The sequence below is a fragment of the Dipodomys ordii genome, unplaced genomic scaffold, assembly GCF_000151885.1.
Source record: "Dipodomys ordii isolate 6190 unplaced genomic scaffold, Dord_2.0 Scaffold216, whole genome shotgun sequence".
Lineage (NCBI taxonomy): Eukaryota > Metazoa > Chordata > Mammalia > Rodentia > Heteromyidae > Dipodomys > Dipodomys ordii.
Genome location: NW_012267432.1, coordinates 546,351 through 561,096, shown reverse-complemented (window position 1 = coordinate 561,096; position 14,746 = coordinate 546,351). Strand labels below are relative to the sequence as shown.

At 37.3% G+C, this 14,746-nt stretch overlaps 1 pseudogene; it reads left to right on the top strand.

Annotated features, from left to right (window-relative positions):
* The first annotated feature begins 5,287 nt into the window (after positions 1-5,287).
* On the top strand, positions 5,288-6,235 carry LOC106000331 (annotated as a pseudogene).
* The last annotated feature ends 8,511 nt before the right edge of the window (positions 6,236-14,746 follow it).

Here is a 14,746-nt window from a genome sequence, read left to right as displayed (position 1 = left end):
TGCAATGCTTGGTAAGAAATGTACGCATTATCCTGCCCATGTAATTGTAACCCCTCTGTACAGTATGTTCACAAATAAAATAAAATTTAAAAAAAATTCTACCATCATTCTCACAAGCCATGGTGTGACAGTTCTATCTCTGCCAGGAAGCCCTTGGCTAACAAAATCTTAGGAGAATCTTTTGACAAACTGCATGTGTTAGGGGAAGGTGATCAAGTGGAGATGTTTAAGTAAAGGCAGATTTATAGACCTTTTCAAATGTGGGAACATAAACAAAAGTTACTAAGCCCTCTCACATCCATTTTACCTCATTCACTCAAAATAAAGCCATTGTCAGCATTGCATATTGGAAAACAACACAAAAATCTTTTACTTGCCATTTTCAGGCAGGCTATCACTATTTGCTCAGACAGCCTCAATCTTGCAATCCCCCTACCTCTGCCCCTCCACTACCAGGATTATGATCATGTGTCGCCATACATGGCTTAATTTCCTCTCAGCAGATGGAAAACATACCCATTTCTCCACCTTCTAACTTCATCCACAAAAGTAATCAACAACTTATTAGATGTCTTGATATAAATTGGCATTCTTTCCTAACCAGTCATCGTTTTCACATTTCACTCCTCTGCTTTCTTTTTTATTTATTTATTTTTTTTAATTGTGAAAATACTGTACAGACGGGTTACAATTACATGGGCAAGATAATGAATACATTTCTTATCAAGCTTTTTTTTTTTTTTTGGGGGTCCAGTCGTGGGTCCTGAACTCTGGGCCTGGGCACTGTCCCTCAGCTCTTCAGCTCAAGGCTAGCGCTCTACCACTTGAGCCACGGTGCCCCTTCTGGCCTTTTCTGCTTATGTGGAATTGAACCCAGGGCCTCATGCATGCAAGGCAAGCGCTCTACCACTGAGCCATCTTCCCAGCCCTGCTTTCTTACATTCTACTCATGCCTTACAATATATTTGCAAGCAGATACATATGCAGCTTACATTTCTTTCAGTAAACAAATCATGTGGGAGCAAAAAGCATGAATGCCAAGTATTGTGTCATTCATTCAGAGTTTCTGACTTGACTTTCTAGCAGTTCCTAGAATTAAGAATATGGTCTTCCATTAGTAGTTCTACTATTTATTAGCTTAGCCAATGTTTATAAATATTAGAATTCTGAAAACTTCATGGGGACAAATGGCTGTTAATTTTCTGTTTACTACAGTTAATCTGCAATGAACAGATAATGCACAATATTTCTAATAACTGAGGCCTCTAAACTCTGGGGTGATCAAAGACATGAAGGTTTTATTTGTGGTATGTGCTTTTGTAAAGTAGCTGGCTCCTTGGTAAAGATTTTCTGGTTTTTTGAACATTGTAGCAGTCTGTATAAATGAAAGACATAACAGTGAGCGATACCTTACAGTTTCTTGTGTGCAGCTGGTACTTCTACAGACCCTCGGGATTGTGTTCTAGGGTGGACATGGTGTTCTCTGTTTTATTATCATGTTTCTTAAAGAACTGTGAGCACTTGGGGGAAAATTTAACTTCATCTTCTGCCATGGGGATAAAACTGTGATTACAATTTATACATAGGAATTGGAAAGGCTCAGGAGTCAGCTACAACTTCACCTTGACAAATCGTAGGTATCAGAAAGTGTACACGTGGCTTATTAGGGGAAAGTTGTACAAATTTAGGACTTTCCTCGCCCATGTTTACATGTATTCTAATATATCTGATTTCCACAAGGTTAAATTTGCCTCTTCTGCATCTAAGACCTATGGGATCTCTACTTGTATTACTCCAAACAAATTCTGGAAAATCCCCAGAGAACCTATTAAGTAGATTATTTCTAGGCTTCCCCTTAAATGGAGCACACTTGTCTCTTAGTAATACCAGTCATGAATGTGAGTGAAAAAAAAACATGTGGTATCCCGGTAAGTTTGAATCATTCAAAAGAAGGCAAAGGAAAGTTTGCTACTACATAGAAGGATTTCAACCATAGGGTGGTTGAGGAAGGATGATTCTGAATTACATCATTCTAGTAATTGTGAAACTGAAGGAATCTGTGACTAGCTTTGAGGAAGGAAAGTAAGGAGGAGAATCAAATGCAGTTTAGACACTGGAGTCAAGGGATACCATGATGCTAGTATGATAAGGGTCAGAGAGTTAACGGGGAAGGCAAGCTGCTTCTCTGCAAGAACAGAAACTCTTCTCTGCTTTCCAAAGATGGATGGGTCTTCCTGAGGAAGCACTAAGACTTTCTATTAATAAAAATGCACCAGTGCAGAAGGAGCAAGGAATTTTAGGAACCACATAGTCCAGTTTCTGACAGTCACATTCTTGTTGTGCTGTTTTCCCTGGTGTGGAATGCATCCTATAGCTTGATCTCATATTCTTCCTAGGGAACTTGAACTTCAGGAAAGGGCAACATTATTGAACCCAAATCTCCTTCCTCCTCATTTTGGCTATATTATATTCACTTAGAGTGTATTAAGTAACATGACAGATGATTATATAAATCCACTGTAAGTGCTTCCTAATCAATAACAGCTGCAATTCCATTTGTTTTAAAAATGGCAGTTGAAGTTGTTTGTATTCCTTGAGATATATGCTTATTTTTCAACATTTACTCCAGCACTAATTGTTTAAGATATGTTTATTCAAGCAGTAAAAACAGCCAAAAAGTGCATTTGAAAACGACTGGTTCATTCACTGGTTCTTTTGTTGTGCTGAATATGATAGTGAACCATACAGATAAACCCCTGTGTGTGTGTTCCTTCTGTCTACTGAGGGCCCGAATGCAGTTCTGAATGCTAGGGAGTATGGGAATGCTGGAACAGGAGATGTAATACCAAACTGGCTGGGGGAGTCTTGCAGGTGCAATCCTACGTGGGGATGGGTGGTGGGAAAGCTTTACTTTGTTGCTGGTACCGAGCAGAGGCCTGATATTGTTGAAAGCTTGTTCCAGTGTCACATCTAAATAGTGATATATTCAGCAGTGAAAAACGACCAGGAGAAAATGTCCTACAGGGCACATATTGGTTGAGATTTGAAAACCTCTGGTAGATGCCTTGGTAGACGAGAAGGTGAAGAAAACATTCAGTGATTTAAATCTACCTAATTGTGAAGGACTTTGTAGGCCAGTAGAAGGGTGTTGGTTTTTAGCTGTGAGATGGGAATATGTAAAAAGTGTGAAGAGTTGGCTTGACATGATTTGCCTATATGTATTACATGGTGAAAAATCATGGTCATATTAAAATAATTAGAATAGTACTATATATTATGATCATTATATTCCAGGGGATGGCAAATTTTTCTATTATTTATTTGGTTTACTGTTAAGAGCTCTTTAGATACAAGAAAATTCTTTAGAAATATCTAATTCGAATACCTTCCTGTTTTTGTGATTATACTTTGCTAGCCTAATATTGGAGATCACTTACTTTTATGTGAACATTTGTAAAGTTGAATATAATAATTGAAGAAAAATACACAGAGAACTCTAATACAGAGAGAACTTCTAAGCCATAGTAAACAACAGTGCCTAAGAAAAGGCAGCAATGATGATGGAACAAAAACTCGTCTGTAGGGAGGTTAAAATGTTTAATGTGATTATGTTGTGAAATTTCAATACAATATACACATCAGTAGAAACAGTTAATTCAAATTAATAATCTAAATCAAGCAAAGGCCAAAGAAATATTTTTTAAATCAAAATATACATTTATGTATAACCAACTCAGATTCCATAAGAACTTTGCCCAATATAAAGGAAAGAAGAATTTTCTTACAAATAAAAATACTAGATTTAAATGAGGAAAGTTTTTTTAGAAAGATCTTTGACTGCGGGGCTGGGAAGGTGGCTCAGCGGTAGAGTGCTTGCCTTGCATGCATGAGGCCCTGGGTTCGATTCCTCAGCACCACATAAGCAAAAAGAAAAAAGCTGGATGTGGTGCTGTGGCTCAAGTGGTATTGCGCTAGCCTTGAGTTGAAGAGTTGAGGGACAGCGCCCAGGCCCAGAGTTCAGGTCCCACGACTGGACCAAAAAAAAAAAAAAAAGATCTTTGACTTAAAATAGACAAGACAGATGGAAAGCTAATTGTTCCCAAATCATTCATTCATAAATTAACAAAGATTTCTCCCTACTGAATATTAGTACAGTATGGTAGAATTATAGTATTAGCACAAATACTCTAAAGCTATTTGGGGATCAAATAATTCATCAAAAAGTGAGAGAAAAATTGTTACCACATATTATCTATAGAGCAATTACATAAATACATAAGCACTACACACCTCATTTGTATATCTTGGTCCAGATATATTGAGAAAAAAATAAACAGAACATATAAAAAACTGATTTAAGCCGGGCGCTGGTGGCTCATGCCTGTAATCCTAGCTACTCAGGAGGCTGAGATCTGAGGATCGCGGTTCAAAGCCAGCCTGGGCAGGAAAGACCGTGAGACTCCTATCTCTAATAAACCACCAGAAAACCGGAAGTGGTGCTGTAGCTCAAGTGGTAGAGTGCTCACCTTGAGCTGAAGAGCAGAGGAACAGTGCCCAGGCCCAGAGTTCAAGCCCCATGACCGAAAAAAAACAAAAAAAAAACTGATTTAAGAGTAACAATGTCATTAGTAAAATACTACAAATATCCATCATTTTTAACAGCCATAGTTAGAGAGACAATGCAAAATGTACATAACTGTGCCTTTCAAGTGTATGAGTTAATCTTTGCCTGGGTATGTGCAAATACACATGCATATTCCTGCCTTTTGTTATCTTAATTTGGAGTGCCCAGATTCACTAAGTTGACATTTATGTATAACCAACTCAGATTCCATAAGAACTTTGCCCAATGATCAGGTGCTCACATAATTGAATGGACTGCAATCCAGTGAACACATCTAGAAGGATTTCTAGTTCCTAAATTCTATGAGAAGTCTTTTCTTTCAAGATTCTGTAATTTGCAAATTGGTTTTTGGATTAAGATCAAAAAGTGGTGAATGTCCTGGGAATGTAAAATGGTCTGCATAAAAAGGATTACAGCATAAAGCCAAATTAGGCCAGGGCTTGGACACTTAGACTTTTGATTTTGTAACTGTCTTACAAACAGGAAGGTAAAAGAAACAGCCTCAGAATTTGTTTTCTTTTATATTATACATACATACATATACATACACATATGTTCAAAACAACCTTCATCCTTTGTCATTGGAATAAAAGACTGTCACCCTTTCTATTGCACAGGATGTTTTTGGGGGGCAGAGAGGAGCGCCTTTTGTTGTTGATCACCATGACTGAGGCAAATGGCTCCAGCCTGACACCAGGATACTTCATCCTCAGTGGGATCCCAGGGCTGGAAGCTGCCCACGTCTGGGTCTCTGCCCTTCTGCTTCATGTACATCATTGCCGTCACAGGGAACTGTGGGCTCATCTATCTCATCAGCCATGAGGAGGCCCTTCACAGGCCCATGTATTACTTCTTAGCCATGCTCTCCCTCACAGATATTTCATGGTGCAATACATTTGTCCCTAGCATGCTGTGCATCTTTTGGTTCAATCTCAAGGAGATCAACTTTAATGCCTGCCTTGTCTAGATGTTTTTTATCCACATGCTGACAGGCATGGAGTCGGGTGTGCTCATGCTCATGGCTCTGGACCGCTATGTGGCCATCTGCTACCCTCTGCGCTATTCCACTATTCTGACCAACACTGTAATTACCAAGGTTGGTTTGGCCACTTTCATTGGAAATGTATTGATCATGATCCCATTTACTTCCTGATCAAGCGTCTTCCCTACTGCAGGGGCAACCTCATCCACCACACCTATTGTGACCATATGTCTGTTGCCAAATTATCCTGTGGCAATATCAAGATCAATGCCATCTATGGTCTCATAGCTGCCATATTGATTGGGGGTTTTGATATGTTCTGTATCTTCATGTCATATACCATGATTATCCGGGCAGTTGTGAATCTGTCGTCTGCAGATGCTCGCCACAAAGCCTTCAGCACCTGTACCTCACACATCTGTGCTATTGTTATCACCTATGTCCCAGCTTTCTTCAACTTCTTCACTCATCGCTTTGGAGAACACACCGTACCTCACCACATCCATATTCTGATAGCTAATCTCTACCTGTTGCTGCCTCCCACCTTGAATCCAATTATCTATGGAGTGAAGACCAAGCAGATCCAGGAAGGAGTGATCAAATTGTTTTTAGGTAGGAAGACAGTTTGAGTATGAAATAAATCAATGATACAGAATTTTTCCCATAGCAAAATATTCAAGAAAGTGATTGAGGCAGGGAGGAAATATAAAACTCAAATAATGATCCCAGGAGAGTCTTGGTGAATATTCTGACATACAATTCATTAGTCCAATCACCTCATGTTGAATCCAAACCCTCTAATTTTGTAGGTAAAAACCTTGTAGGAAACAATTATATTTTCCATGTAACTAATCTTTAGGCAGACTTCCTGAAATGAACATATAAAATGGAGAGGTCTGGCTATCTACCCCCAAGTAAACCCATATTGATGTATGAGCTGATGTCTCTGCATGCTGTAAAGAGTGTATAGGATAAAGAGTGTCAGAGATCCTACCCAGAGTCCAGGGCACTGGGAAAGCACAGGGCAATGCACTGATGCTACAGGTAATGGACCACACTCTGCTAGTGTGTCTAATACTGAAGTTCAAAAGTCCTGTTTCCATTTCATTCCAAGTGAAACTTGAGTCACTTAGTGGGGAGAAATGTTTGTCTGCTTGTTATTGCTGTTGTAATACTGCCTAGACAATAATTTGTTTTCTTACCAATGTATCAGTGTGTTTACAAATGAAGCTGGTGTGAACATGGCCACTGAGGATCATGAAAATCTGGGAAGTTCTTCTTGGAGTTACTGCCAAGAAGAATTTGGAAGATAAAACAGATCTTACTCGAAAACTGCTAGAGACAATTTGTAAGTAGTTGGATAAAAACTGTACAGAAAATCCTTATGAGTAGAGCTGCTTTTTTCTTACTTTAATGTGGAGGGACAAGCAGCAGAGTCATCAGCGACAGTGGAAAGGGTTTGTCATTTGCATTTCTGGAAATACTTAGGGAAAGGAAAAAGGAGTTTTTACAAATAACAATACTAATGATGAATGAAAAAGAATAAGAGGATGCCCCATATCGTCTTATATTTCAAAAAATAAATGAAATGTTTTTAGAAAATGGATATAGGTGAATAAAGAAAATGGTTTTATTGATGAAAATTATATTCTTTTTGCTACATAAAGGATGTATTTTAATATCATATAACAAATGGCCAAATGGCTGTGAATTATATTAATAACACTATGTATTTTTTAAAATAATTTTCATGTTTGGAAACAAAATCTGGGATTTAAAAATGTTACCTGCATAAGAAAGTGTACATAAAATAAATTATAAGCTTATTAACCATTATTATTGCTTAGACTTATGATCTTATTTTTACCATATAGTCTACACTTAAAATCAAATAACTTTTTGTTTACTTATATGTTCAAACTATTAAAATTACTCTTTCTATTTCTCTATAAAATTACTTTGTTCTATTTTCTGTATATTCAAACATATTTTATCAGGTATTATACTAATAATTCTTCATTTATGTTATTTAATAAAAGTTTCATTTCAAAGTTATGAGGTATATATAATTATTGGAACCTTTGGAGTGAGAATTATCATTTCTACCACAGTAATACTAGATGAAGATTAAACTAGATTAAGATTAAGCTTCAGGTCAAGTAGCTCATGCCTGTAATCCTAGCTGCCCAGGAGGCTGAGATCTGAGGATGGCAGTTCAAAACTAGTCTGGGCAAGAAAATCCAGAAGTGGAGCTGTGGCTCAAGTTTATAGTGCTAGCCTTGAGCAAAAAAGCTAAGTGGCAATGTCAGGGCCCTAAGTTCAAGCCCCAGTACCAGCACAAACACACACACACACAAACACAAACACATACACACACACACACTATTTTAATAACAAAATGAACTGTGCTATGAGGTAGAATATGGCAGACAACAACTGTAGCACTGTAAAACCAAATTAAAAGGCCAATATTAAGATAAAGAACAGTTAATAGAATGTACTTGAGATATGTGAGTAACAGCTTCCAGTGGATTTTGATGTTTTCTCCATTACAAACTCAAAAATGAGCTTGACTCTGAACACTGACAAACAACTGCATTTGAGCCATCAGACCAGAATTTAGAGAAATTAAACAATAATATAATGCAAGGTAGATGGTAATAGAAGAAAATTCTATTCCATGATTACAGAGAAATATAGTGAAGAAATTAGAGGGAAAATAAAGAGGAGAGAGAGAAAGAGATACAGAGAGAGAGAGAGAGAAAATGTGAAATCCATCATTTGATTTTTTTCTTCGTTTTTTTTTATTTAAATTTTTATTTTTTGTGAACATACTGTACAGAGGGGTTACAATTACATGGGCAAGATAATGAGTACATTTGTTATCAAGCATTGCAGCCTCCTCCATTGTTTACCCTTCACGTCCTTCCCAGCCTCCCCCGGCCCCGCGCCCCCTACCCCCCCACTCCCCACGCCCCCCCTTGCACCAAAGTTGTAAAGTTCGTTTTTGACATGACAACTTGTACTTCTCATAGTTGCATCGGGTGCACCTGAATCCTTAACCGACTTGTCTTTCCCCATCTCCTCCACAAATTATACCGACATCAAATATAGATTTTGGGGGGTTAATTTTATACCCTGCTACTTTGCCAAAGTTTTGAATCAGCTTGAGTAATTTGGGAGTGGAGTCTATGGGATTCTTTAAATACAAGATCATGTCGTCTGCAAAGAGGAAGAGTTTTATTTCTTCTTTCCCTATTTGGATCCCCTTTATGTCTGCATCTTGTCTTATTGCTGTAGCTAGGCATTCTAATACTAGATTGAAGAGAAGTGGAGAGAGTGGACATCTTTGTCTTGTTCCTGAGTTAAGAGGAAATGGCTTTAGTTTTTCACCATTGAGTATAATGCTGGCTGTAGGTTTGTCATATACAGCCTTTATTGTATTGAGGAATGTTCCATGGATTCCTAATTTTTCCAAAACCTTCATCATAAAGGGGTGTTGGATCTTGTCGAATGCTTTTTCTGCATCTATTGAGATAACCATGTGGTTCTTATCCTTGCTCCTGTTGATGTGATGAATAATGTTAATTGATTTGTGTGTATTGAACCAGCTTTGCATCCCTGAAATGAATCCTGCTTGATCGTGGTGTATGATTTTTTGGATGAATTGTTGAAGTCGATTGGCCAAAAAAAACTTTTTTTTTTTTGTCATGGGGCTTGAACTCTGGGCTTGGGCGCTGTCCCTGTGTTCTTTAGCTCAAGGTGAGCACTCTATCGCTTGAGCTACAGCACCACTTCTGGTTTTCTAGTGGTTTATTAGAGACCAGAGTCTCATGGACTTTCCTGCCCAGGCTGGCTTGGAACCATGATCCTCAGATCTCAGCCTCCTGCGTAGCTAGGATTACAGGTGTGAACTACTGGTGCCCGGCATTGATATTCTATCCTGAGTCCTACCTACTTAGTGTGCGTGTGGCAGAGGTCAATGAACTTGATCAAAATGACTCAATATTTCTACACCAACCTCACATACTTCGATTAGATCTGGAACCAAAGTATCAGATGTGAACATTTGAAACCTAGATTTCAATATGATGAAACATACTTTTGAAACTATAAGAGATATTAATATCCCAAGGAAAGGAAGAGGAGGGCAATGGCAAGTCAATACCTAGTGTGGAAACATCTGACCCACCATTTCACAGTGTCCACATTTGTGGTATGTAGAGATAAATACATGAAAGAACAGCTAAGTTCACATGTAGCGCACATTCAGCTTAGCAGGCTGACCTGCTTCCTCCATGTGCTTCTATTGATGCTGTGATTTGTGTTGTACATAAGCTAATGCAAATGTGACTGGGTTCTTAGCTCATGAATTCCCTGAATCCTGTCTCTTAATATAATAAATGAATGACAAATTTATAATCTCTTGACATGAAAAAGACTGTAAATGAACCTTGTTGTTGTTGTTGTTTCTTTAACAAGAAAACCTTACAGTTATTTCCCAACCAGTTTGTAGGAAACCTGGTGAATAAGAAAAGATTGTACAAGATCGTTTAACTATTTAGAGGGTTGATTGCAAGTTGGAACTTAGAATGTCCTACTTCTACACTTAAAATAAGTAGTCAAAGCCATTTGAGTTAATTAGAAAAGTGATTGGTTGTTGCTTTGAGATTTTTTTTTTTGCCTGGTTTCTTTTGAGTCACTATTATCTGTAGAAAATAGGATGTTGGACACAAGTATCTGCCCGTGGAGTGATTTATTTGGGGACACAGCTTTCTCATCTTTCATGACAGTGATCTCATTTCTAGAGGTTAAATTTAAGCCAGCATCTCCCACTGTACTGACAGTTTTCAAGCTCTTCTTTTAACTTATTTTTTACTGATCTGTAAAATCATTCAAATTGTACATATGTATAGGGCACCATACAATGTTTTGATAGACTGAATAATATTTGGATCAGTTTAAACACATTTATCATTTTATGCTGGCAACTTTTAAAATATATTCTTCTGGCATTTTTAGCATACAGTAATTTATTATCTATATTGTTATAAGCAATAGCTCAGTAGAACATCTTAGTCCTATCTTAGTATAATTTATAATGGCCAAAGTTATTCTATTATTCTGACTGTTCTCCACTAGGCCTGGTCTCTGGTGATCACCATTTACTTTCAAATTCTCTGAGCTCATACTTTGCAATGGATGAGATTTTGTGGTAGGTGACACCAGATATCTAGCTTTTTTTCACGTAACAAAATAATTTTTGGTTTCCTCCGTATAGTTGCACCTGCTAGGATTTCATTTTCTTTCACAGGTGAGTCATATTCCGTGTTATATACCACATTTTTAAAATTTACCCATCAGTTGATGGACACATTTCTAGGCTCTTGGAAGCAGTGCGGCAACATAGGAATGAAGGTGTTTCTCTAGCATATTAATTGCATTTCCACCGGATACCCAGCCTCTACTGAGATTGCTATCTCCTATAGTAGTACAATTTTTTAACTCTTTGGGGAACCTCCATCCTGTTTTCCATCATTGCTATATTAATCATTCACATTATTTCTTACAATGTTAAGGGTTCCCTGTCTCCATGTTCTTGTAGTACTTTGGTCTTTTTTACTAAGAGCCATTCTTACTGGCACGAGGTGGTGTTTCTTTGTGGGTTTGAGTTGCATTGTCCTAGATATGAGTGGTAATGAATTTTTACATTTCTATAAGCCTTTGTGTATTTTCTTTGGGGAAATGCTTATTACAATTTATGGCTATTTAGCGTAAGATATTTGGTCTTTTTCCTTTCTATTTAATTTTTAAGTTCCTTTTATATTCTGAACACCAGTCACTTGCCAGGTGTATAATTTGTAACCATTTTTCCTTCATCTCTGGACAGATCCTGAACTCTATTGTGTTTCCTTTGTGTTGAAGAGCTTTTTAGTTTGATGTAATACCATTTTTCTATTTTAGCTTTTAATTTCTTATGCTTTTGGGTCTTATCCAAAAATTTACTTACCAACTCCAATGTCCTGAGTTATTTTTCACATATTTTCTTCTAGTAGTTTCATTGTTTCATGTCTCATATTAAAGCTTCTAGGGGCTGGGAAAGTGGCTCAGTGGTAGAGCACTTACCTTGAATACATGAGGCCCTGGGTTCGATTCCTTAGCACCACATAAGCAAAAAGAAAAAAAAGCTGGAAGTGGCGCTGTGGCTCAAGTGGTAGAGTGCTAGTCTTGAGCTGAAGAGCTGAGGGACAGTGCCCAGGCCCAGAGTTCAGGCCCCACGACAACCGGACCCCCCCAAAAAAGTTTCTAATCCATTTGAAGTTTATTTATGCCAATGGTAAGAGATAGAAGGTGTAGTTTTCCTTCTTCTGCATGTGGTTATCCAATTTACCTAGCAGTATTTTTGTGTAAAGACTGTTTCATCTTCATAATGTATTTTTAGCATCTTTGAGAAAAATCAGTTGAGCATGTTTATTGCTAGACTCCCTCTCTATGGCATTCATTCATCTACATGCCTGTTTTGTGCTAATAATATGCTATTTGGTAGTATTCTTTGAAGACAGATGGTGTAATACCTTTTGATTTTTCCTTTTTGCCCGAGATGATAATTGTTGTTTGAAGTTTTGTGTGTTTATGCATTTTGCGTGCATGTGTGTGTATGTGTGCCTACATGTCTATACATGCTAGTAATTTTTGCTAAAATATTTTGTACTCTTTTTTCCATGTATATTTTTATTGTAAAAATACTGTACAGAGGGGTTACTGTTACATGAGTAGAGTAATGAGCATATTTCCTATCGAGCACTGTTACCTCCTCCTTTGTTTTTCTCCTACCATCCCTTCTCTCCCCACCTCCCCAACTCCACCCCACAGCCCCTAAGTTGTAAAGTTCATTTTCAACATAGTGTCTTGTACATCTCAATGGGTCAACCTGTATCCCTATTGAAGCATTTTGTTTTTTCCCTTCCCCTCCTCAACAATATACAAGATGCAGGACACCGGAATCAAATACAGTGAAAACCTGGGGGAAGGAAAAAAATCGCATGGTACATCATAAATACATGTTAAAAAATAGCAAGAAGGATAAAACCACCATGTCCCTGTCTTGAGGTTCATTTCGCTTAGCATCATCCTATAAAGTCACATGTACATAGCTTTTGAGCTTTTCTGCTTGCCCTAGATATATACCAGTTATTGCAAAGAAGGGAAACCATGGGACCTATGTTTCTTTGGGCCTGGCTTACTTCACTTAATAGAAGTTTTCCCAAGTCTTTCCATTTCCTAACAAATGGGGCAATGTCATTTTTTCTGATGGAAAATATTTTGTGCTCTTGAATCCACTTGGTGAGAACAATCATCCTTTTGAAGAAAACAATTGCAATGTAAGACATGGGAATCTCTGTTCTATGCAGTTCTGAGTTTTGAAAGGAACCTAAAGTGGTGTACTGCTGAAGTGTAGAAACTGAAATAAATGGAATATTTACAGAATTTTTACAGAGGAGAAATTTAAGAGGAAAAAAACCAAGGAGAGAATAAGACAAAATTGCAGCTGATGATTTGGTATAGATCTGAGGAGTGCAAGATTGTGACCAATGGACAAAAGCATCTCAAGGATAAAAAGTTATTGGAAAACCTTGATGATCCTCACAGGTGGAAAGCACTTAGGTATGCATGAAGTCCCAGACAAGGCATTTCCTGACAAGCTTTTGTTTCTCTTCTCTAAAACATTTGTAAGTGCAGATGTGATAGTCTTCATTTTTGTATCTGTTTTGCCTATATTTAAATTGTCCCTGAATAAGTCCTATACAATCCTTCTGAATTCTCACATACAAGATTCACCTCATATTCTACTATCCCCTTAAAATCTTTATTCACTAAGTCTGAAAGGCATTTACAAACTTTTACAGATTTCATGAAATTTGTACTCATCTTTGCTGTGTAATCATCATAGTATCATTTTATATTAATCATTCCATTTTGTTTTATATCCTCTACTAGACCAGGAATCCAATACAGATTTTTGGTAATCATTTAATGTCTCAATAAGTGATCTGGAGCTAGACATACAGAGGATAGTAAGAAAAATGAAGACTACAAAAGAATCAGATTTGAAGCTAGTAGCTCATAAAATAGCACAATTTATTAAATGGTTTGTACGCACCAGAAACAATGTTATCTACTTTTGTTTTGTCACTAAGATATTTAATTGGTAGGATAGATACTTGCCATAAGTTTGTGTTGCCACACTTGAAAATAATGTACAGATTGACAGAGAGTTTCTCGTCTAGCAAAGCCTAGTCACTAGAAATTAAAAGACAGAATTTAAACCTTGGGACTAGCCAAATCTAAACTTGTGGGATATTTTCTCTAATTTTTTTTCTATAAACCTACTTCTTATGTGTTGTGTTCATTTTAAAATTACCTCTCCCTCATTCTTTCATGTATGTTCCACTACATGTCTTCTTGCCAGCATATACATTCTCAGGAGTCTATCTCACTATTCTTAAACCAAAGTATAACTTATGCTATCAACCAAGTAAGGATCTAAAGAAAATGAGTGAAGGAGTGATCAAATGAATGAAATATTTTTGTGTGTATATATATATATATATATATATATTACCTTACACGAGTAAGGTAATAAGTACATTTCCTATGAAGCATTGTTACCACCTCCTTTGTTTTTCCCTTTCCTTCCCCACCTCCCCACTCCCTTGAAGTTGTAAAGCTCATTTTCAACATAGTGTCTTGTACATCTCGTTGTTACAATGGGGCATCCTGTATCCTTATTTCAACATTTTGTTAATTCCTTTCTCCTCCCCAAATCAGAAAAATGTATTTACAAGATGCAGTGTACCAGAATCAAATACAGTGAAAACCTGTTTTCTCTGTATTTGATGTTGGTATAATTTGGGGAGCGGAAGGGAAGAAACAAATTGTTTAAATAGGGATACAGGTGGACCCATTGCCACAATGAGATGTACAAGATGCTATGTTGAAAAACGAACTTTACAATTTAAGCAGAGGGGGGAGAATGTAGTTGTGGAGATGGGAGGAAAGGAATGGTAGGGGAAAAACAAAGGAGGAGGCAACAATGCTTGATGAGAAATGTACTCATTACCTTGCACATGTGATTGCAA